This window comes from Aphelocoma coerulescens, chromosome 24, assembly GCF_041296385.1.
Source record: "Aphelocoma coerulescens isolate FSJ_1873_10779 chromosome 24, UR_Acoe_1.0, whole genome shotgun sequence".
Lineage (NCBI taxonomy): Eukaryota > Metazoa > Chordata > Aves > Passeriformes > Corvidae > Aphelocoma > Aphelocoma coerulescens.
This window is the reverse complement of record NC_091037.1, coordinates 3,738,428-3,762,892: the sequence shown is the minus strand read 5'-3', so window position 1 is coordinate 3,762,892 and position 24,465 is coordinate 3,738,428. Positions and strand designations below refer to the sequence as shown.

The window sequence follows — 24,465 nt, the reverse complement described above, 5'->3', positions numbered from 1 at the left end:
GCATCCAGGGGCTGATTCCTGCCCAGAGAATTACAACCACAGCTCCCAGGACCCACAGTTTGATGGTGAGGATAATTTATTTTATAGAAAATTAATGTTCTGGGGCACAAGCCTGGATGCTGTCAGTATTTTGAAATAGAACATGGGTTTTCCCTTTGTGGGGTAAGGAGCAGTAGGAACTCCAACAGGCCAAAATTGTGTTTTGACAGGTGCTTAATTACACCAGGATTTCACCAGGCATTTCATTTCCCTTTTATTGTGTCCCTAACAGGTGGCAGAGGAATGTTCACCACGTCTGTCAAACACAACTGCACATCATCATCTGCTGTTAAACACAAAGCAAATTCATTAAGAATTACACACCTCCCTTATTTTAGCATCTGGACATGTGACAAATAAAGCTCAGCCCACTATTTTTTTTTGTTGTTTCTGAGCGTTGTTTCCATCATGTTTCTCCTCAGACTTGCAGCCCATGCAGGATAACACTGATGCCATTTTAAAACATGTGCTTGTGACCTGTATTCAAATATTGTAACTTTGGTTTTTGACCTATTGACGTAATAAAACAAACAAGAGAAGTTTCATTTGACATGTTTTAGTGTTTGCATTTACAGCACTGCAGAAAGACATGCACTGGAGGGACAAGGAGTGGAGAACAGCAGACAGAAGAATCTCTTCAGAACAATGACAATTACGGGTTAAAAAGATGTTTTTCTCCACAAACCTTGAAGCACATCCCCCACCTAGGCAGTACAAGCTGGACTGAGCACAAACAGGGTTAACAAACAGCTGAAACAGAACAAATGAGACCATTTAGCAGCACAGCAAGTGCAATACAGCGTTTTTAAAGTCGAGACTGCTTTCAACAGAAATGAAACTTGAGAGCCTGTGGTTCAGAACAGCTTTGAAGAATCCATGTGGCAAATGCCTTTTCAAGTCAGAATGTCAAAGTCTCACTTTGGCAATCTCAATTAGAGACCAAGACCCCCTCACCTCATCACAGCCATTACCAAGGGCTTTGTTGTTCAGACCCTGCACAGAGGCAATTGCAGGAGAGCTGCATTAGCCCAGCTTTTAGGCTGGGCTTTTCTCTCCCTTCTCTTACCCAGTTCTTGGATCTGGTTACAGCATCACAGAAAAAGGGAAAAAACCCAGCTTTGTTGTAACTGGTGGCTGAGACAGGCTGAAAACTCTCAAACCACAGTTCCAGCTGCGCTTTTTCTCAGGTCCTGCACTTGTTTTCAGGCCCTGAACCCAACCATGGCCTTCAGACAACTGCATTTGGCATCAAAACTCTAAAATCTGTAGGGTATCCTCATGCCTGTGACCAAGTCTCAGTAGCACAGGGCTTGATGCATTAAGAAGCTTCACTAATGGTGTGGAAAAATATTTTAAGCTCTGTTGTGTGTTCAGCTGTTCGCAGAGTTCTCCTCTTTAGTCTCCCAGAAGGCAGATACTCATTTAATAACACAGAACAGAATCAGTTCAAATGTGCATCTGGCAGGAGCAGGCAGCTCCAGTCACTAAGGACATCATCCAAAGGGCACTGGGAATGCCACTTTGGAGCAGCAATTCCCAGCCCTGCCACATCCATCAGGTCCCACATCATGCCCTGCACAGAGACACATCCCACTGCCAAGGGGAAGACCCAGCCTGCAGTAAAGACACACAAAGTTTCTGTGAAACTTCCAGAAATTGGGAATTTTATTGAGCAGGTGTGGAAATCCAGGTCTGGAGATGCTGTTTGGTGACACCCATCATCTTGTGAACACTGGGAGCTGAAGGAGAATCAGCACCAGTCTTCCCCCTGCATGGCCTGCAATGGAAACAGAGCACAGGAAGGGATTCAGGCTGAAGGAGGGGGAATTTAGGAGAGATATTAGGAAGGAATTCCTCTCTGTGAGGGTGGTGAGGCACAGGTTTCCCAGAGCAGCTGTGCCTGCCCCATCCCTGGAAGTGCCCAAGGCCAGGTTGGACGGGGCTTGGAGCACCCTGGGACAGTGCAAGGTGTCCCTGCCCGTGGAACAAGATGATTTTTAAGGTCCTTCCAACCCAAACCCTTCTCTGTTTCTATTCTATGAGTGCAGCCTGCCAGCTGCAATTTTATAGAAAATTAAATCTGCCTCTTTTACTCCCAAACTTTTCTACTAAAAATCAGTGCAGGGACACCCTCCCCTTTGTCCAGGGCTGCTCAGGGAGTCAGCACCACTGCCACAAGATGCCTTTCGGGCACAAGATCTCCATCAGGTGGAGAAGCCGTGTGCTGGACAGAAGACAACTGGAAAAACATGCACAACAACGTGGGCATTTCATCCAGTGGACAAGTTAAAATCGGATTTCTAATATCTGGTACCACACTAATAATTATATTGCTCATAACAGCCTCATTTAATACAACTGGGCTGGTCCCATAATTGCACAGAAGTGTCTCTGGAGGACAGTTGCAAACACCCATTAAAACCATCCCCACAGAAGTGAGTGATGCTGGCAGCAATACAAATCACCTCCTGCCAGTGCAGCTTCCAGACCTGTTAGGGGAGCACACATCCTGCTGCTGACAATAAAGGAGCTGCTCAGTGCACTTAGGCTTTTTAATATTTGTTTCTCCCTAATTACGCTGATTTCCAGACAACACTGGTGGCAGCCCATCAGCATTTGTTCATTCACCAGTGCATCTCTTGATGCCAGGTCAGGCTTAAAAATACTCCTATGTGTCGTGGAGCTCGGTTTGGAGATGAATTCTTGTCTAGAGCACGATTGATTACATGGATGAATTTATCTTACAGCTCTCCAGCTTGCTTTTCCCTTCCCAACCCACTAAAACCTCATCTGTAATCACACAGTAGATTGCAGCAGGCCATTAGTTTGGAAAATAATCTGTTCATACTGTTGAGCATCCAACTTCCATGTGCATCAGGATGTTATAAATGCTGTATCCCAACCAAAACTTCTGCTCCTTTACATCCATCAGCATAGTTTGAATTCTGGCCCTAACGCTCCTGGAGGGGCAAAACTCAAGTTTTCAGCAAGGTGGGATCTCACAGTTGGAAGTAAAATGAAATTTAAGATATTAAAGCCCTTTTGGGAGTTGAGAAGAGGTTAAAGTGCCTACACAGCCACAGCCACAGCTAAACAGCCCGTGAGGTCGCTGTGCTGTGACTTCAATTTAATTGCGAGGTGCTTCTGCAGGGACAAAAAGGCTTCTGAGGTAAATGCACCGTCAAGAGGGCACAGAGCCAGGAACTGGCAGCAGTGGCGTGTCAGCTAAAAGCCTTACCCCAAACTCCAGGCTCTTCTCCTCTAAGCAGCTGTCAGGTGTCTCTGGTACACACAGCACAGCCAGGAGGGCTCTGAAGGAGGGCTCGGTAAAGGAGTTTATGGAAAACAGGTCAGTGCAGGCTGCCAGCCTCGCAGAACACAGCAAGCACAGAACATATGCACCAGCTCTCACAGGGCAATTAAACACCAAGCCCAGGCCTGTAAAAAGGTGTTTAACATCTTCCAGAGAGCCCCTGCAGCAGGGATGGCTGCTCAGCGTGCGAGGTTGTGCATCTCGGTCGCCGGGCCGAGGTTAAAATCCATCCCTGGAATGGATAGTACAGTGAAAATTCCACAGCTGCTCAGCCACAGGCAGAAAAATTCCAGCCTGTTGCTTTTCCTGTGCCTGATTTGTGCCACCCAGCACCTTTTTTGTGTGCTTCCTAAAGCAGCTCTTGGCAATGGAAATGGTACCCGTGGATCAGCACCATCCTGATGGGTTGTTGTGAAATTGTCTTTAACCATTGTATTCCGGTTCCTGAGGGTAATAAAAATAAAGAAGGATCCTAAAAAACCCCTGGATGAACATATATGTGCTCCAGGTTCCAGCAGCAGTAACACATCCAGCATAACATCCCAGGATTAGATTTTAAAATCTAACTGAGTTTAGGGCTAAATTCAGTTTGAGGCCTTGCCACTGGTGTTGAGTCAGAGCCCACCAGCACTCCCTCACTCCTGCCCAAGTGGCAGAACACGTACAAGAGATTATACAGATAATTTACACCGAAATCAGGGTAGCACTTGCTTCATAAAAACTGCAGTGAGCTCTCTGGAGAGCGAAGTGTGCCTTTATCTGGGCAAACAGCACTTGCTGCAACATAAACATCTTCTCAGGTAGCCCCTAATCTGACAGGAGATTACAGGAGCTGCTGATTTGCTTTGCTTTGTTTTTCCCTCTCTGCAGTTCTTACCACCGAGTTACTGCACAAAATGCAGTTCATAAATGATTGATGGCCATGTTAAGCTTTGCAGAGCAAAACACCAAACTGAATTATGCTGCTGGTTTTAAAAGAGCAAAGAAAACTCCTACAAATATCCTGATCCCTCTGAATCATTTTAACATCGGAAATTTATTCTCAGCAGCCTGAAAAGTCTCAGATATTGATGAAAGCCAGGGATTTTTAAATACCTACACCTCTGTAACTGGCTTTGTGCTGCAGGATTTCCCCTGAGTCATGTCTCGAGATGAAAGTTCTCGTTCATAAGAAACAAGTAACCAAACAGACTCTGTGTGAACAGGTCCTGGGGATGAAGAGCAGCAGGGAACACACAGAAATATAAATTAAATTAGAACTATAAATTGAACAGCACCACGAATATGCACCAGAATGCACACCCAGGCTGGGATTCACACACCAGAAACAGCTTTAGGGAAGGGGTGTGAGAAAGGGGCAGCTCCTGTCAGTCACAGCAAGGGAGGAATTTTATTCCAGCTTGTTCAAGTCATTTATTCACTGTAGGAAAAAAACCCAAAGACTGCAGCATGGGTGAAAACACGAGTGGTACCAAAGCTTTTGTTGTCAGGTAGAAAGAACATTTATTTTAAATAAAGGTTGTGCTGTGCTTCCACACAACCAAAACCCCCGAAGTTAATAAAACAAGCTGAGCTGACAGTTTTAAGTCAAGACTAATCTTACCTGTGACTAAAACTAGGCTGGAATTCCACCACTGGGGCTGTGTGTTAATAGAATGAAATCATCAGTCAGCAGTTCACCCAGCAGCAGATAAAATGCTGGTTTTCAAATGGAAAACAAATGGAATTTTTGTGGATAAAGGAAAGGTTACAGAGTGTGTGGAGGTGACTGTGGTGAGAAGAGCAAAAAGGAGACTCCAAGGAAGATTTGCTGACAGAACAACACCCGGAGTTAAGGGATTGGAGAGATGCAACCCTGGTGATGAAGGAAGAGGGCAAACAGGGATCTTAATCTGTTCTAGAGGATTTTACAGGCAGAGGACGCACAGACAGAGGTAGAACTCTGGGTGAGCAGGCACAAAGAGGTGGCTCCTGCAGAGTGAAAGCCCCTGAGGGCAGCACAGCTCTCCTGTGCTTCCACTTGTCAAGTCTCACCTTTTCCTGAGGCCTCAGCTCATCTGGAGCTGCTCCCTTTATTGAAACGGAGTCTGAAAATTAAGAGATTAAAGCTCTGGTGGGGAACGGATGGGTGACATTTCCTGCGGCTGCCAGGGATGCTCTACAGAAAGCATCACAAGAGGAGCCCAAAGGAACACAAAGCCTCCCAATTAACAGAGCACAAGAGTAATTGCAAGAACAAAGCCTTGCAGGAGTCTGGGCTGTGCCTTTCCCCCTTTTTTAGCAAGCCAAATGAAAGCTGCCTCAGAAGAAATAAGGACATAACTGTCGAGCAATTTCGAAGGAAGAGTTGGTAGAAATGAATAGAACTTCAAAAGGTAAAATAAAATGTTTTTTAAGGCCCTCATTATTGTAGCAGAGAGAAGAAAGAGCGCTGGGTCAGCGGGAGTGCCTAGAATTGTGTGGAAGCAAAGGGAAAATAAAGGCACAGAGCTAATAAAGGCAACTGATCAAAAATTGTGACTCCCCGTGTTTGTGACAGAGCCTCTCCCCACTCAGCTGCAATCTTCAAGGCAGCATCAATCACATCTCTGGAACCACCACAAACTCCAGGCTTGGTCCTTCAAAGGCTTCAGCTGAAGAGACAAATTCAGCCCCCACAGGGCTCACAATTATCCCCACCCAGCCCTGCTCCAATACTGCAGTGACACCTCTCAGTGAAGGATTTCATGCTCCTGCCACAGGCTGTGTGGGCAGCACCACAGGCTGTTTACTGGAGACACATCCAGACACGTCTTTGAAATTATTGAAGAAATCCTCCTTTCCTTTCCTTTCCTTTCCTTTCCTTTCCTTTCCTTTCCTTTCCTTTCCTTTCCTTTCCTTTCCTTTCCTTTCCTTTCCTTTCCTTTCCTTTCCTTTCCTTTCCTTTCCTTTCCTTTCCTTTCCTTTCCTTTCCTTTCCTTTCCTTTCCTTTCCTTTCCTTTCCTTTCCTTTCCTTTCCTTTCCTTTCCTTTCCTTTCCTTTCCTTTCCTTTCCTTTCCTTTCCTTTCCTTTCCTTTCCTTTCCTTTCCTTTCCTTTCCTTTCCTTTCCTTTCCTTTCCTTTCCTTTCCTTTCCTTTCCTTTCCTTTCCTTTCCTTTCCTTTCCTTTCCTTTCCTTTCCTTTCCTTTCCTTTCCTTTCCTTTCCTTTCCTTTCCTTTCCTTTCCTTTCCTTTCCTTTCCTTTCCTTTCCTTTCCTTTCCTTTCCTTTTTTTGCCCAAATTCAAGTGAAAGCATCCCAGGTTTACAACTCAAGACATCAGAAATACACGTGGTTCTTAATCCCACCCCTCCTCACCCACAGCTATCCTTTAAAATTCCAAATAACACCCCTTATAGCCAGAATAAAATCTATGTGTTCAATTAAAATGTTAATTTTCTGCTTTGAACCTTTTTTTTTAGTGTGTCTTTTTGTCTTAAGGTTTATTTTTATGTTACAGGTTTCTACTTTGTGTTTGAGGGGGTTTGGGTGGTGCAGATGTGGGATAAAAGGTTGTGCTGAGGTAGTTAAAAACACCTGCATTGGTGGTGTGGGCTCTTATTGTCCAGGCAAGAAAATAGGTGCTCTAATGCACTTTTAGTTGTATCAGATAAAAGTCTGTTTCCTGAGGTGAAATTCAGGATGTGCTTCTTGTCAGTGATTTTTCTCTATTTCAGTGCAGCTGAGGAAAAAATTCTTTACTTGGTATAAATAAAGAAAGAGCATAACCACTAAGGAGAAAAAACCCAAATAATTCTCATAATTTCCTCACTTGTAGAGTTGCTGGAGGTAAAATTTCATATAGAAAACCAGGAAGGAGCGCTGGAGAAAGTGAAAGTTCAGCAAAAATGAAATTTCACCAGACTTAAGTGAGTTAGTCTCTTGTCTGGAGGATAATCAGTTTGGGTGCAAAGTCAAGTGTGGCTGACCCTGTCTGAGACGTGGGGCAGGTGCTGAAATGGGCAAATACCAGGATATGAGTGCTGGAAAAAATGCATTCCAAGTGTTTTTAGAGACAGCAGCTGTTCCAAACTTGATTCAAAACTTGATTTTTGCCATTCTGTGATCTTACCACGCCTGGTAAAGCCTGGCTTTAGTTTTCACTGGTGCTGAGAAGGAAAATTTGCAAGATAACTTGGTTTATTTTGGCTCTTTAAGCCACAAGGTCAGAGAATCTCTTTGTGAAGGAGCTTCTGAAGTGGATTTTCTGTGTGTGCTCCAAGACAGCTACTCCTGGAACTGAGATCAAAGGTTTTGCCCTGACAGGAACTCTCCCTGTTCTCTATCTGGGCCATAATTGAGGCTTATTTAGTCCAAGTTGAAAGCCTTTTCCTGTTCTGATTTTAAAACATGCATTAAAATAACGTGGGGCTGTCAGAACCTTAATAATTCCATAAGCCCCAGGTATCTGTGCTCATCAAGGGCAGACTAACAGAGCTCTGAGCACTGCAGGCAATTTCTCTGTGGGGAAAGAGGCATCCCAAAAATGGCCTTTGCATTGAATTAACATGTGCTGGTCAGGCCACATGTCAAGCTGCAAAATCAATCCAGCTCATAAAACAAAAAGCCTGGACCATGATGAAGTTTTAGCCAGCAAGGAAAGGAAAGTTTCTTCTTGTGAGTGTTCATAATTTGGCTAATAAGGATAAACCTGCAGAATGTTGCCTGCATTTATTGGGCAGGAACTGCTTTAAGTGGAAGGTGCAATTTCAGCTGTAAGGACTTGAAAGGCTCATTAAAATAAGAGGTTTGAAGAGATAAAGCTTTTGTGTAACTGAGAGGTGGTTTTTTGCCAATAAATGAGTTCTCTGCTGATTTCCCCCCCTCTTTTTGGAGCTGTCACTGCAGCCTGTGAGGTTTCTTTGAAAAAGTAACACCCTGCAGGTCCTTCATGAGATAATGGGAGAGAAGTGAGTGTCAAAAAGATGGGTTTGGTCTCCAGAACCCTCCCTCTTGAACGGGATGAGAGAAATCCTGAGAAAAGGCAGGGATTGGTGTCTGCTCAGGTGAGAAACAGGGCAGGAGGTGCTTTATTGCAGCTGGTTTTGCCTCCTTCCACCAGCAGTGAGTTCTTGTGAAGCAGCAGAATGCACAGGGCATGCTGGAACCCATTTAAATATATCCAGGAACACTTTCAGTCTCCTCAGAGTTTTCATCCTGTTGCTCACATGGAGATGAAGGAAGCACAGAGGGAAGTCCTGGTGCTGATGGACCACGAACCCATCCCCAGGATTTCTCTCCTGGTGACTGGGGCTTGTTGAGAAGGGTTTTTATGAAGTAGTTAAAAAGTCCTTAGTTAATTAGTTAGTTAATTAGTCTGCTCAGAAATCAAGCAGAGTGCTGGCTCTTCAGGAAGGTGGTGGCTGAAGAGCTCAGTGACTGTTGCAGGTAATAAAATAACTGTATTTTCAACCAAGAAACAGTGGTTAAGCTGCACTGGGGGTCACAGTTAGATAAATGCTGTGCTATTGATAGAAAAATTAAACCAGATGTAAACTGACTGTTCTGACCTCCAGAAATAAGCTGAAATTATCTGGCTTTCTGTCTGAAATGGGTTAATTGGTAGTGGTATTTGAATGTAGCAGGTTTTGTGGCAATTCAGAGCTGAAAGTGTTTGCATTTGGCACATTCCTTGATGGAATTTGGCCTTTTTCTTTGGGTACTCGGAAACATCATGCCAGTTGCTGTGGCCTCGGTCTGCTCCAGAGCAGGCAACGAGACTGAGAGAGCTCCTTTTGTCAAAACTCAGGAATCTGTGGGGGAGCTGCTCTTCTGCTGCAGTGGCTAAGTGCACTTTACACCCCTCAAGTTGCCTTAAAAGCGGTTTCTCCTTACAACACTGTGCTAGAAGGTTCTCCCTCTGTCTAGATTCTGCTGGTCACTGGCCCTCTCCCCCTCCCATCCCTTTTCCCATGGCCCTTGTTATGCCATTCAACCTTGCCTCTGTCTCCTAGCCCTCAGACTATTGGTTTTGGATGCTCTGCCCACCTTGGGGAGTTTTCAGGATAAAACTGGTGTGGGCTTTTGGTTTTGTGTTCTTTTGCCTCTGTTCCCTTCGGGGTGTGGCCATTAAAGACCTCGGAATTGCGTGCAGGGAACCCCTCTCACCTCTCTGGGTCGTGCACAGACTGGGGGTGTGAGCAGCTGCCTGTGACCACCTGTTGGAGAGGATGAAAGTTTGGTAAGAAAGTTTCACAGATATATAGGCTTGGCAGAAACATCTCTGAATGTAGAAACTGAGGATGAGATAGAAATGAAGGCAAGTTTTGATAGAGAGTAAAAGATGTTTTGCTGAACCACTGAGCACTGAATAACTGAGAAGGCAAAGGTTGGAGATGAGTTGGAAGGAGATTTTTAGGAGTAGGACAAAGGTATGTGACTACAAACAACGACGTTTTTCACCAAGGAAATAAGTCTCAAGAAGAGCATAAGTAAATAGAAAACATGTCTTTACCAAAAAGAGAGATCACAGGCAAACAAGAAATGTCGATGTAGCAAGGAGAAGAGAGGTCTGAGAATTTTCCACTGTAAGCTTAAATTGTAACTTACTTACTCTTGTGATTGGATAATAATGACTATAACATGGTGATGGTAGTAGTTAATGATAGGCTATAGGCAGATGTAAAGGTATTGTGTGTGGTGCTTATTGGCTGTTATGTATTAAGATACTCTGCAAAGAAAAGTATAAAATGCTTTGTAACTTGAACAGAAAGGGGCTTCAGGTATGCCTACAGCTGGAGCTGGCAGCTCTAGGGCTGGCTCTGGATACCCACTCCCTGAAATGCTGTAACTTCACCTGTGCAATAAACAGCTTTCAAGAGAGCCGCCTGAAGTCCAGACATCCTTCCTGAGCCTTTCTCCTGTAACCCCCTGCGAAGGTGAGATCGTGTGCACCCATGGGTGCTGGCAGAGAGCCGCCTCAGCGCTCCACGAGGGACCCAGCAGGGACAGACAGGTCACTGACCCACCAAAGCCCTCCCTTCTTTCCTCTTCCCTCTCCATTCACCCTCCCCTGTACGTACTGAGCTGAGCATTCCGTGTAAATCCAGTCAGAAACACCGAGCTGCTCTCCAGGCTCTCTCAGGCTCTCCAGGCTGTCTGCGTTGTTTTTACAAGTTATGAACTGGGAAACTTCCAAAGGCTTGGGATAACAATGTGTTCCTGGGTGTGTGATAAGCTTGTGCCCTTGCTTTTCAGTTTCGAGCTGGAATACAGATTAGCCAGAGCTTTTAATGAAGCTCTGAGCCTTTGGAGAACTTGAGAGACTGGCTGCATGTAATTTTTGGCTCCCTTTGTGGCTGAAACTATAACAGATATCTAAAGGTCTCTACAGACTGGAATTAAGGTTTAAGAGAGAAGGATACAGATGCTGGCTCATAGGCAAACACTTGGTGCCTCAGAATCATCTGTCACACAAGAATATTAAATTTTTGGGACTCACACAGCTGTGGAAGTTCCTTCTGGGAAGGGAAACCTGTAGAGGATGTTTTCAGAAGGCTCCAAACAAGACTTCAGAGGAATCTGTTTTTCTTTCCTTGACCTTTCAAATGCCCCTTAAGTGTCAGAACTCAGGCCCTTGATTTTAGAAACCAAATTTTGATTGGAGTCCTCTAAGCAGCAGTAAAGAATAATCTGTTCCTATTGCAGGGCAGCAGCTGTGGCTGGAACTGCCTGGCTGAGATGGATGTTGCCCACAAGTGTGGCATTTATTGACAGGTTTTAATTGGCTTTTGAAGGGCAGGGTTACAGGTGCAGGCTACTTTTTCTCCTTCAGGGCAGCTAAAAAATAAATGCACGTAAGTGTGGAGGCTCCACAGCTGAAGCAGCCGTGGTTTGAGTAAATGCAGAGCAGACTTTGCTCATCTGCGAGTGGGAATTGAGTCCTGGGCTGCATTTATAGTGCTGGGAGTAACACAACCCCCGTGATGGATAATAAAAATGCCAAAGAGCTCCGGGGAGGCTCATTTACATGATAGGAGGGGGAATGGGATTGCCAGCAATGAGAATTAAGAGGTTGATCTTGTGCGAGTTACAAAGTGCTTTTCAGGTGGGAAAACCCCAACCGGCTGAAGTTATGGGAAAGGGGTGTAAAAAAAGGAATTTAAAGGGATTGCTGGAAAGATGGGTTGGCTTTTATTCCTCCTGTGACTTAGGATACGAGGAAGTCTCTTTGTTTGTAGATACTTGGAGGAGGTTTCACTGTTCCTTTAGAGAGCTGGGGGCTTGTTCTGCCTGGAAAGATCCTGACCACAGCCAGTTTTCCTGAAGAGAAGCCCAGGCGTGTACCTCCAGTGGGAAATGCAGGCTGTTTCCAAGACTTCCAAATTCCGTAGTCAGCTGGGTGGGAAGGAGGAATTTTGCCTGATAAATTTGTATTGTATAAGCACAGTTTGGGTTTGTACTTGTTTATCAGTTGGGTGTCTGATTTCTTCTGCACTGCTTTGATAATGTTGAAGAGTTTGAGCCTTGCCTTAGTTCAATTTGGTGTCTTCACAGGCTCTGATAATTTTCAGGGCTTTTGATGGAGGTGCCTCGACTGTGTCAGGCAGGTTATGGCAGATGGGAGGAATATAATTCACAGAAATTCAGTGTTTGACATGAAATACAGCATAAAATGCACTGAGTGTCCTCTTGCTGCAGAAGGGAATCGCTGCCGGAATAAACTCATCTGTTTTTTCCTGAGAAAAGGAGAAACTTGGAGAGTTGGACTGGCAGTGAAGGCACCTCCTTGGGGAGGAAGGATCCCTTGTAGAATAAGAGGCAGAGAGGGAAGATGGAAACATCAGTTTCTCTTGAAATGGAGGAGTTTGCTGCTTATTGTTTGATGGGGACATAAAAAAAGGAACCAGCCTGATATTCCCCACGCTGCCATTGAGACCTTGTGAATCTATCACCGCTTGTCACCTAAAATGGTGAATTAAGTGCAGAGGGTGAGAGGTGTTTTTTTCCCAAGTGCTCCCAAGCTTCATTTAAATCGGGAATCCAAGGGTGGTTATTTACAAATGCCGATTTTCCTTGTGTAATGTGAGAGACAAACTCCTTTAGGGAATGATTTGCATCAGTCCTGCCTTAGCTCCAGCCTCTGCTGCACTTTGCAGCAATTGACTTCCATAGCTGAAATTAGCCCTGAATGCTCCCAGAGGTGCCAGGTCCATCATATTCCCGAAGCACGCCGAGATCCTGGGCAGGATCCTGCTGGAAAATGAGTATTCCTCTGTCCTACAGCTGTTGGTGCAGCTGTGTCTGAGGGGACAGCACTGGGTGAAGCATAAAGTGGGTTTTCCATCCTGGAAAAGTGGCAGCTCTCCCTGTTTATAAAATACATTGATCCAGCAGCCCCATAATCCTGAGCTGTGCCTTGTCTCAACTGGAGTTTGCTGGAGCAATCCAGGGAATTACTGAGAGTGCAGGCAGAGGCAGGAATTGCCACCTGATCCAAAGGTTTCTTTGGATGTGTTGGGATGGCTGAACACCCCGTGCTCTAATCAGGGCTGCCTGTCCACCTGCATTTAAGCCTTTGTGTGTACTTCACCTGGAACACCCACATTTTTCATTATCAGCGTGGATTTGCCACTGAGGAGAAGGGATTTTTTTATCCAGTGGGAGCTGAATGCTGATTGGGCTGGAAGAGGAAACAGTGAATGCACCTTGCAGCAACTCTGAGGGGTTTAGGGGGGGATATTGGTGTTTTCATGTGCTTTAATACTGCCAAAACACAATGAACTTGTGGATCTTGGGCTCTTCATCGTGTTTTGTTATCTACAAGAGCCATGTCAAGCAGGAAGGTTTCTGGGCTGAATTATCTACTTTTGGCCCTTAAAAAAAAAACAACTAAAAAGGGAGTTGTTGCTGTAGCACGGGCTGTCAGTGATGCTGAAATCACAGAGGTCAGGAGCTAACAGGATTGCAGAGTGTGTTTCTGCAGCTTTTACTTGGAGAACAGCACCCGTGGCTGCTCGCCAGCTGGGACACCCTGCCAGGAATGCTGCAGGAATTCCTGCCCTGGAACAGCCTGGGACACGGGGTAGTGCTCTGAGGGCAGCAAGCAGAGCATCCTTGGGAGAAGATGGGAATGGGGAAGGTCTGCCAGGTACTGCTGGTAACTCTGAGCTGGCTGCTGAGAGGAATAAAATGGCCCAGGTAATGCCTGGGGTAATTTTATTTATATGCATATAATTTTATTCATACTGTTGAGGGAGCACATGGGCTGAGATGGGGCTCCTCCCACTGCTGGGAATTTGGGTGTAAATTTAATCCTGGAGGTGCTGGTGCCTCACAGATTAACAAACCTCAGCTGTTGCATCCTGGGCATCCCCAGAAGCCAGCCTGCCAGCCTCCTGGAGCTCTGTTCCCAGGATTTATGGGGTGGTGGGAATGGGAAGCTGGATGGGGGACCCAGTGCTGCTGTGGCTGTCCCTGAAATAGGCTCTGATGTCAGGCTGGCACAGTCCCTGTGCCTGAGGTGGGTGGAGGGGCTAAAAGGAAGTATCTCCTGTAGCTGGAACAAAGCAATCACTTTAAAAATGAACAGCAGTCACCAGCATTGCCATCCTCCTGCACTTAATTGGATTGTACAAACAGCCCATAATTTGCAATGTCTGTTTTCCTACTTGGCTTCTTTGTCTTTCAGCTCCTTTTTTGTCTCCTTTTATGAAACTGTAATGTGCTGTGATAGTTCACATCCCTTCTTGTGACCTCAGCTCACGATAGATAAATTCTTACAAGGACTTGCATGAGATGAAACCAGACAGAAATTACATCCCTCTGTGTTAACATGGCCCTTCCTTCATTGAAATTAATTTGTGGTTAAGGCTACAAGAGAATTACAATTTTCTAGAAGTAACATGAAGGGATGGACAGCTTTGTATGAACAGAGCCTGCAATAATTGTGTGTGAATGTCACAGAAGGGTTGAAGAACTTCTCTGTGGACTGTGTGTGGCTTCAGATTTGTGCAGTGATTTTCTCATGGCCTCTGCTGGAGGATCTCAACATCAAAAGGGAGTAAAAAAGGTGAGGATTTCACTGTTTTTGACGGAATGCCCATTTTCTGCTCTGCTGGAGCCCTTAAAATTTCTATCTGGCTCCTTGAACATATTACTTTTAGATCTGAAAGAATTAATTGATGGGTAATTACTGGGATAGGGAGTGGTCTTGCTCTGAAACACCTTCTCCCAGAATGTTCCCAAGAACAAACACTGTCAGTCAGTCTCCTCCTTAGCTCAGTCAAGTGGCCACAAGGACTTTCCAGACATGAACAGAACCCTGCAGATGCTACACCTTCATTATCATTCCCACAAACCTGCCTTTCCTTCTGCTCAGCGTTTCATGGTCCAATAAGCAGGACAGCACATCCTGCAGGGGAGGCAGAGCTCTCCCAGCCCTCCATCCTTTCTGCTCTGCTGCAGTTCCTATAAATAGACAGAACAAGGCTCCTGGCCCGGGCTCTGGCTCCCTCGTTAGCATTTGGGCTTTTCACCAGAGCTGCCTGATGTGCTCCTTGGACCTTGAAGGGTTTCTTCCACGCTGGCTGCGAGGTGTGGGTGTGAATGCGGGATGTGCCTAAAACTCACAGAATTGCCCCAGGGAAAAGCCAGCCAAAGGTCTGTGGGTGTCCCTGCCTTGCACCGCAGGGGGAGGCCCCTTCTCGTGGCATTTTGGCTGGGATGAATCAATTCTCAGTGTGTTTGGGGTGGAATGGATGATCCCTCTCCTGCCTGTCAGTTTTAGGGGTGATGGAGAGCCCTGTCAGAGCTCGGAACGGGGGTGGCAAAGCTCTGCTGGGCAACCCAACAGACCAAGGGTCAGCTGAAGCTGCTCCCCTGGTTTATCTTCTCCTGCAGAGGGGAAAGATTGTTCAGTGCTGGAAGTGGTGCAGAAGTGTGAAAATGAATTAACCTGAGCACTGAATTGTGCTGATCTGCATGCAAGGATCGTGAAACATCCGGAGGGGATTTGGTCGTGTGTGTGTTTATGGCCAGCTGAGGAACCCAGTGTGGTGTGGCACCCCTGGGTCTGTGGGGAAAGGCATGGATGATAACCTGAGGTTTGAAGTGAGTGTCAGGACTGGCCTGCTAGGTAAGAATAATTTGGTCTCATGTTTCTGCTGTTGGTCAAAAATACTTTGAAAAAAATATGAAATAATGCATCAGATGAGGGTTGCCAGGAGGTGTCTGGTTGTAAGGTTTGGTTTAGGAGCTGAGGGCCTGGTGAAAGGGCAAATCCTTTCTTTTCCCTCCTCAGATGATGCACAAACTCCTCCCACAGTGATCTCTGTGCCAATCTATCCTATAAATCACTGTATTATAAAGCTATTTTCTGGAATGACATGTGGCTTGTGTGCTCCAAACTTCCTCCTTGGGTTAGGAAACACTCAAACCTCCCTGCTTTGAGGCAGGAAAGGATCCATTCTTAGACTCAAGTGCCCCTGACAGGCTGACAAGTGCTCAGGGCTTTCATATCAGCTTATGGACAACATTCTGTGCAATTCAGCTGCTGGAAGGACTCAGAGCTCTCTAGAACTGCATTTTTCTTGAGCTGGTAAAGCAATAACACCTTTAAAGGGAATAGCTGCCCATAAACAAGCAGAGAGCAGCAAAACCGGTTGCTGCAGGAGACAAACTCTGCTGCTTTCCCCCAAGATGAGCCCCTGGCAATGTGAAAATGCTTTCCCACCCCTCTGGCCTCGTTGCTGGCTGTCCAGCTGCTGCACTTAAGAAATTAATAAGAACACAGCTCGTTTTCTCGCTGGGCCTTTCTGTCTGCACTCGGAAGTGAAACAGCTGGCAGGAAGCTCCCTCCGAGCTGTTCCACGGCATTTCCATGGAAACCCTCGGCTCTCCAGCAGGTTCTCCAAAGGGCACAAGCTGTGGATGCCTCTGAGTAATTATATTCACATGTTCCTGCACATCATCCTTGGGCACCAGCAGATCCCTGGCAGTGGTTGCCGAGGTGACAGCGTTTGCCACGCCGTGGGCAGCCCCGCGCGCGTTTGCGATGCAAAGCAGAGATTTCTGCACCTCTTGGAGCATCTGCTGAAATCTTGGGGCCACGGGCTCCTCTCTGAGCTATTTCCTGCCTAATGGAAGTGCTCAGTGCCTGCAGAACTCCTCGATGTGTGGAACAGTTCTCTGTCTGAATGATGACTCCATTTAAGGGGTTACTTTATGTCCTGAAAAATGAGACACTTGATGGGAAATTTATTGTGGGTGGATTGAATAGTATCTCTGCTGCCTTAAAAGGGTTAAGCCCTTGTTTGAGTACCTGAAACCTTATTTTGTCATTACATGTCAAAAATATAGACAGATAGCTGACTTCCCTTGAAATGCAACAAATCTCTTTTGATTCCATAAACTGTTTTTAGTCTGTTGGTTTTCCTCTGCTGGAGTTGAGTTGTGTGGCTTTATGGGGCACCATAACAACAAAAAGCACCAGCAAAGACTTTTGCTGTTCACAGGAGGTCTGATATAAACTCCTCAGTATTTGTAGGCTTTATATATAAATTGCAACATCCAGTAAAATAAAAATAAATGGATGCTCGCTCTGAGTGCACTGAAGTGGAGGGGGAGAAGGGAAAAGGACATTTCTTTCCACTGAAACTGCAGCAATAATTTAGGGAGGCAGGGAGCATTGCTCAAGGTTTTCTGAGCTGGCATCTTTATTTTAATGACTAAGGGCAGTCTGGTGTTTCTTATTCAATTTTTCAGCATGTTTGAGGCTGATGCCCCTTCCTGACTGGAACATCCTCTTGTTTCATGCCGGCTTCTCTGGGAATGGAAAAGTGGGGGAGAGAGAGAGGGTGCAAAATCATAAACCCCAGAGGGTCTTCAGAGCTTTGCCAACAACACAGCGATGGAGCTGGATGTTTTATTTGTGGGTATCCCCCCATGACTCCCCTAAGAGAGCACTGAGCATTTTGAGATAGGAGGCAATGGAGCAGAAGCTGCAGTGAGAGGGATGGAGGCAGCACATCCTGGTGCCTCCTGAAGGAAGGGAAGGAGGCAGCACATCCTGTCACCTCCTGAAGGAAGGGAATTGTTAGAAGCCCCGTGGGACGAGGAGCCCGGATCCCAGCGGGGGGAGAGAGAAACACAATCCAAACCAATATGGTTGATAAATGAACTCCGTTTCTTAGCAGTCCAAAGGCACTTATATAGTTTACCAGCTTGTTAGCTCCTAAGTGGCTTAAAGCTTATCAAGACACATTTCTATTTCTACATAATTGGACCTACATTGGCAAGTTTCCACAGTCTTGTTATGATCAAAAGAATTTTGTGCTCATCTCCCCTGGTTCACTCCCGGATAGCACAGCTGCAAGTTCTCTACTCCCTGTTTTTTCTCAGGCTGATTGTTTTTGTTTACACAGGGACTTTCCCATGGAAAGTGTCTCTCACACACAAGCCTAAAAACTTCCAGCCCTATTGCTTGCACAGTTCTTTTATTGATCCCAATAATTCTATTCCCCAACAGGGAATGAGGCAGCACATCCTGGTACCTCCTGAAGGAAGGGAAGGAGGCAGCACATCCTGTCACCTCCTGAAGGAAGGTAAGGAGGCAGCACATCCTGTCACCTCCTGAAGGGCTCTGGCGCTTGTCCAGGCAGCCTCAAGAGCACTGGAGTGATTCATGTGCTTCTTATCTGCTGGAAGAGCCTGAGGGCACCGTGGGCAGTTTGATCAGCATCGTGTTTCCTTCCTGCTGGAGAGCACCAGAGGGTCCCCGCTGTCACTTCTGCTTGCAGGGCTCGGTGACACTGCACGTGCAGGGCTGGTGCTGAGCAGCCTCCCAGTGTGAGGGGAGCCTGACAACAAAATAAGGAGGGGTTATAATGTGTTGCAGGACTCCCAAGTGTCTGCAAGCAGCCTGTGCTAAGTCTAGGATGGAATTCTTTTCCTGGTGATGCTGAGGAGAAATGCAGAAACCACATTACCCCAAGGAAAGTGATGTGCTAGCTCATCATAGATAATTATTTCTGTTTTTTTAAAAGAAATGAACAACCTGGACTGGATGCATCTGGTGGAGTGGTGCAGAGTTACACTGCTTGAGCTTTGGAATAGGAGTTGCCAGAGGCTGGGAATAATTTGGACAAGCAGTTGTGGGAAAGTGGTGTGTGTTCTGACAGACTGAGTTCAGTTATTAAAAATAGGGACAAAAGTACTTAAGAAATGTGAGTTTATTAATTATTAATTACTTAAGAAATGCAGGTTGCTGAAATTCAGTTCATGAGCTTTAAAAAAGATTGAAGTTTTAAACTGAAACTTAATTTGCAGTACAGCAATCAGTCCCACTGAATTCCACAGTGGCTTCCCGGACAGGGATCTGTGGGGCCCTCCCTTTCTAGAAATCAAGTGAATAAGGTGACCAGGTTAAATGTTCCTTGTAGCTCTGGTGGTGAGAGAGCCTTTGGACGAGTGCTGAAGAGCTGGGATTATTCAGCAGCTGAGTGCTTGGCCCAGACCCTTCCTAGCTATAAATACACCTTGCAGGAGTCCCACAATTGGTGTCATCAGTGCTAATAAATAAGGGTGGCTGCTTAATTGAGAGCTGAAATAGGGTTGTGGCTTGGACTGGAGAAAGGGGTTCGAATTCTGTGAGTCAGAGGCTCCCTCAGTGCCCAACAGCCTTTTTTCCTTCCCTACATGAAGAAAGAATCTGTTATCTGTGGGAGCTGAGAGGCAGCTTCTGTGTCTTACACAGAGGCTGGGAATTACTTCATCAAACTCCTCTGTGGTGACATCTCCCTCCTGTGAGGTGGCTGTGAGGGCCAGGGGGAGGAATCTGTTTGTGTCATGGTTGGGAATATCCCGTTCCTAAATCTGTGGGGCCTCTTGCTCGTGTTCCCCTTCTGCAGGGGAAGAAACCAAACTTTGTCAGGGGTACCCATATTTCTAAATTGTAAGTTTAGTTTTGAATGCTCTTCCACCCTGAACCAATAATGACCAAAACAACACAGTCTGAGGAGAATTTTGGAGTTCAATGTGTCTCTTTTTTCAAAACCTCATTGGGAGCCACCTTTGGAAAGTGTGATTTTGAGATAACTGGCTTTCTGATGCTCATGAGGAGCCTGAGGAAGTTTCGAGGGCCTCCTATTCCCCACTAAAGGGTTACACAAGGTGTCATCTCTCACCTCAAAGCTCCCAGAGAGCTGCTGGGAAACGCTTCTGTCCCCAGACACTTCCCACTTGAATGCAGCTGTTAATGATGGCCTTTGCTGACAGATGGGGAAATCAGACACTGACTCCGAGTTTACTCCTGCAGAGCTCAACAAGACCTGCACTAATCCAGCCCTTGGCTTCCTTGTGCAGTAGATATTCCTCCTTTTCATAGGTAAATCACCGTGGGAGGGGGCTGTAAAACCCGGGCCAGGGAAGGGCAGGTTTGTTAGTTTTTACAAGCAGGACTCTCACACGGAGGGAGGACTTTCTCCTTCTGCCTTTCCCTGGCTCTGAGAGAGCTTAGCACTGGCAGGGTCCATTAATTTTTAATTTAGTCCTCTCTATGCTGCACTGCTATTGTGGTTTATGAGGATATTATGCTGGAACAGAGGCCTGTAAAACAGGATTTTAAAGTTTGGGAAAGGCATGGTTGTCATACATAACATGCACGCTGTAGTAGAAATGAGCAGGTATTTATAGCACAGCTAATATTAATTATTTTTATTGTGACGTCAGCCCTGCAGGTCAACTGAAGAGTGAGATGCTGGGGAAGCCAGAAATCTCCAGCCATTAAATTATATTAATATGAAATGTTGGAAAGTGGTTAATTTGTGCTGCTGGTTTTGTTTGAAATGTTCTCCTGCACAAAGCTGTAGCAGCAGCGTGATCCATTATTGCTAGGAGGGATATAATTCAGCCCCCCGACAGGGGAAGCCCATGTGCTTTTTGAAACCCAGAGCTGGGAGTCCAGCTCTGCCTAAAAATAAAGAACTACAGGAAAATAACACGTTTGCAATAGCAAATTGCTACTTTTAATTGCTAACCACATCTCTCTGTTGCTTGTACTTTGTCAAGGTTATTGGCGGTATGAAAATCTTCCTGTTGCCTCCTGACTTCCCTGTAGCACAAATTCCTCCAAGGGAGGTTTGAGTCCCCCTGCTTCATGAAGAAACACTTGTGAGGAGGAGCTGACAGCAAAGCACTCGCTGTGATTCTGTGAAGCTTTGGGAAGAAAGCTTGGGAAGATCAGGAGAAAAGCCCTGCAGTGCTTGAGGAGCTGTTTTGTACCCATCGTGTGCTGGATCCCCGCAGGATGTGGGAGCTGGGGGCTTTTGAAGGTGTCAGCTATGTTTAAGAGGGATAAATTGCTTCCCCTAAAATCTCTGCCTGAGCTGATCATTTCCTAAAAACTGAAATTCTGGCATTCCCCTGCAATGGACCCCTCAGATGCTCTGCCCTGGGTGTTTCCCCAGAGCTGTGCCTCAGCTGATTGCATGGAAATAGAGACTCGACTGATCCTTATATAATCAGGGAATGATTCAGCTTTGATCTGCGGAAGAGAAGAGTTAATGGATGAATGTTTTCAAAATATCTGTGCTTTGTCTGCCTAGAATCTCACAAGGGGAAAGTCTCACAGCTTTGGAGCCAGGGACTCCTCCAGCCTCTCATGCAAGGTGAGGAGCAGCTCCTGTTGAATTGTGACACCTCATCTGGAGATCTTCAGTTTGGATCAGAGTGAGGACAATTCTGGGGTTATTTTCTCTACCTTAACATGAGAAAACACTTGAATGTGGAAATAAGAAACACCAGAAGCACTTCAGACCTGGCTTGTTTGTTGGCAGGCACAATGAAGAACCAAGAACTTGAGGCAAGGCTTGGTCTGTGCTGTGCATTGCCCGAAGAGCTTCAGGACCAGCCTGATTTGCTCTTGTTCTTGAAAAGGTTGCTGCCAGAGAGGGTGACTGATTTGAGAGGCTCATGCAGCCTGAAAATTGCAGCATCTTAAATCCCTGAAGCTTCCCTCCCTCCAAAAACACAGAAAGATAATGAAAACTTGATGAAGCGCAGGAGGAAGTTCCTCGTCAGCACGCTGCAGTGGTGGGGAATCGGATTTTCACAGCTCACTAACCCCTTAAGTGTTTAATAAATCCAAGAGATCTGCTCCAAGGATAAGGTGGCCCTGGTATCTGAGCAGACAGGCTCTACCTGCTGTCATCTTTCTTAAAGCTGACCCTGCACAGCAGGACCAATTACCCAGCTAACAAAGTGGAGACAAGTGTCTCCTACTGTGCCACCCTGTCCCTGGAGCTGGAGGCATTGTGGTTGCCATGGCAATATTGCTTGAGATCCTGATAACAGCAGTGGTTGAGATAAAGTAACTGAGAATAGGCGATGTAGGCTTTCCTCCTGCTTTTTTGTGTGGATTTTCCTGCTTATTCCTGTGCTCCTGCAGTGGCGGGCTGAGGAATGGGCTTCTCCGAGCAGCTGTGACCACTTGCTGGGGTAAATTGGCAAGCTGGAGATGTGGTAGGTGCTGAGGACAGGGTGGTGAAGGAGTTTCTGTGCTGCACAAGAGAGCTGAGGGTGGATACCTGCAGGAAAAGGCTCCTTTGCAGGCTGCAGGGCAGGGAAGCCACAGCCCAGGCTTTCCCATAAATCGTTTTTGAAGCTGTTGTGCCTTGTGCAGGTGACACTTGTCCTGTGAATTCCTGTCTCTGCCCTTCGGCTGCTCCCTGAGGAATTCCTGCTGGCCACGGATTGTAGATCTGGGCAAATGTGGAGTTTCAAAGCTGAGACTCTCTCCAGGAGAGGGCAGCTGGGGAGCTGATGGGACCAAGCCATGGATGCTCTAATCAGCTGCTGGTGGCAGGAGGCCCAGCTGGCATCTCCAAAGTGATCTTGGGGATGAGCTGCTTGTCTCTCCATCCAGGAGAACCCCTGTGGAATGTGTCTACTCATGCTTTATTTTTCAGAGATTTTTCCTGTTTGACCCTTTGGGTGGTGAGCAGTTTCAAGTTCTGAGCCAGGTTTCAGCTTGGTGTTTGAAAAATATTGACATAAAAGGGAAAACCTAAAGTTTTCCCCTTGTTTTTACAGCCTGGCTGTCTGCACAGAATTATGAAAAGTCTAAAGCTATCTTCTGACAGGCTGACTTGCATCTTTGAACAACTGAGCTGAATTTGAGACAAGTGAAAACAGCTTTGATGCAGGAGGTCCAGGACTGGCTGTCAGCCTGATTTATTGATATTATTGCTCAGGAGGTTTGGTTATTTTATATTAAAAGTATGGACTGACCTTGAATCATTTCGATCTGGTTCATGTGCCTCAGCCTAGGGAGGATTAAAAGTTCCCTGTCCTGATGTTGCATGTAACCAGATTGTCCCAAACCAGGATGACTTTCCCTGCACAGAACGGGTGCATTTTGTGAGGTTTTACTCCTTGTTTGCCCTGTCAGACCAGTGATTGATGACCATCCCTGTTCAAGCCTGGGTTTCCTAGGGCTCACAGCTGCAGTTGTGGGTCAGAGGAATCCAACCTGGCCTAAATAATTGCTGATTGAACTGGCCAAGCTCTGTCTCAATTCTAAAAACAGGCTCTGGTTCTGTAGAACTGGGTTCCAGGTGGGTTTTTTTAACAAATTCTGTAAGAAATAAAGCATTTGTGCCCTTTGGGGATGTGAGATGTTGCTGTGAGAGGGCACAGACCTGGAACGGCAGCAGCAAGGCATTGATTTGCATACAGAAGGCAAATCCTTTACACAGTGCAGATAATGCACATTGTAAAACAGTTACAATAACATTCACTGCAGCCATGAAAACAATTTTACAGCAGATTAAACACACTTAGAAAAAGGGGAAAGATGAGTGAGAAGGCAATGCTGACACTAAATTAGACTTGAGTCAGCAGCAGTGAGAGAACAGAGGAAGAAATGAGAAAATATTCCAACTGTCCTGCTGCATTTTTTTTTCTCCCCAGGCCAACTCCATTCTGTGCTCACCTGTTTGGCTGAATTGGGAAGCTTTGGTGCTCTCTGACGTCGTGGTAATTAGTGGAAAATCTTAGAACTGAGGTGAGCATTAATTGGAATAGTGCTCAGAGTCAGTGACATGGTTCTGGACAGAGAGTGGTTTAATGGGTTTGGTCTTTTCTTCTTTGTCATGTCAAACAACCTGTGAGTGCTTGAGAGTGTTGGGGTCGTGTTCCAGTGGGTCACTGAGACAGCCTGTCAGCACTGTGTGATGTATTTGAGGTGCATTATCAAGGCTGTGCTTCCTCTGCACGGTTTGGGATGTCTCTCAGGTGAATTGTTTGTGTGAGGCACAGGAGCTCAGGCAAATGCTGAGTTTTGGTCCACACAAGGTCTTGAAAAAACGAGTTTTGTGCCATCGTAAACCTGTAGGGGTTTGTAAACCACAAATTCTGGATTCCTGGATGATCCTTTAAATGCTGGATTTTGCCTCCAGGCTCTGGATCACACAGGCAGAGGGGTCCTACGATGCAGAGGAGCTTGGAGGTGCTGGAGGCTTGGCACTGCTGAAGGCTCTGATTAAACCTGGGAGGTCAAACACATTTGCTGCAGCTGCTTGGCTGTGTCTATAGAATTTTCATTAATGAGCCGTTGCTTCTTGACTTTACATGTGTGTGCTGGTTGATTATGCAGGATTATCTTCCTGCAGCACACAGACACCTGCTAAAGGGGGACTAATCTTGTTAGGAGCCAAATCTCATCTGATCGTTAAACATGGTGTGCTTACAACCCACTTGTCAGCTCTGCTTAATTCAGCGTGCAAGGCTCTGTCACAACGGGTATTGATTCATTGGGATTGCTTGGCATCTTTGGAGATAATCATCTTGGTGTCTGACGAGCTGCTGGGCCCTTTCAGAAGCAGAGCTGGTCATAAATGCCACGGGCTGTGGTGTCTGGGTGACTTTGTGTGGTGTCCTGGCTCCTGTGAGCCTTCCTGGGCTGCTGCTTCCTGCTCAGGGGGTTTAGGACAGCCCTGATGGGGTTCAGACTTAGTGTGGGTGACAGTGAACGGGGGGTCTTGGCTGGTTTGTGTCCCACAGCTCTGTGGGATGAGGGTCTGGGTGGTGTTACAGCAAATTAGTGTCTGCTGGTTGTGAAACATCTGTCTGAAGTGATGTGTTTCGTTTAGAGCTGTGTT

General features: G+C 46.1%; 2 long non-coding RNA genes across 2 annotated transcripts; one reads left to right on the top strand and one right to left on the bottom strand.

The window, feature by feature from the left end:
- Positions 1-1,715: 1,715 nt before the first annotated feature.
- On the bottom strand, positions 1,716-10,470 carry LOC138098301 (uncharacterized). The gene is made up of 3 exons (XR_011146581.1): positions 10,390-10,470; positions 9,476-9,525; positions 1,716-1,816 (listed from the first exon to the last, which is right to left on the bottom strand). It is a non-coding gene; the product is annotated as an uncharacterized lncRNA (long non-coding RNA).
- On the top strand, positions 7,555-18,972 carry LOC138098302 (uncharacterized). Its single transcript, XR_011146582.1, has 3 exons — positions 7,555-8,755; positions 17,072-17,237; positions 17,835-18,972. It is a non-coding gene; the product is annotated as an uncharacterized lncRNA (long non-coding RNA).
- Positions 18,973-24,465: the final 5,493 nt, after the last annotated feature.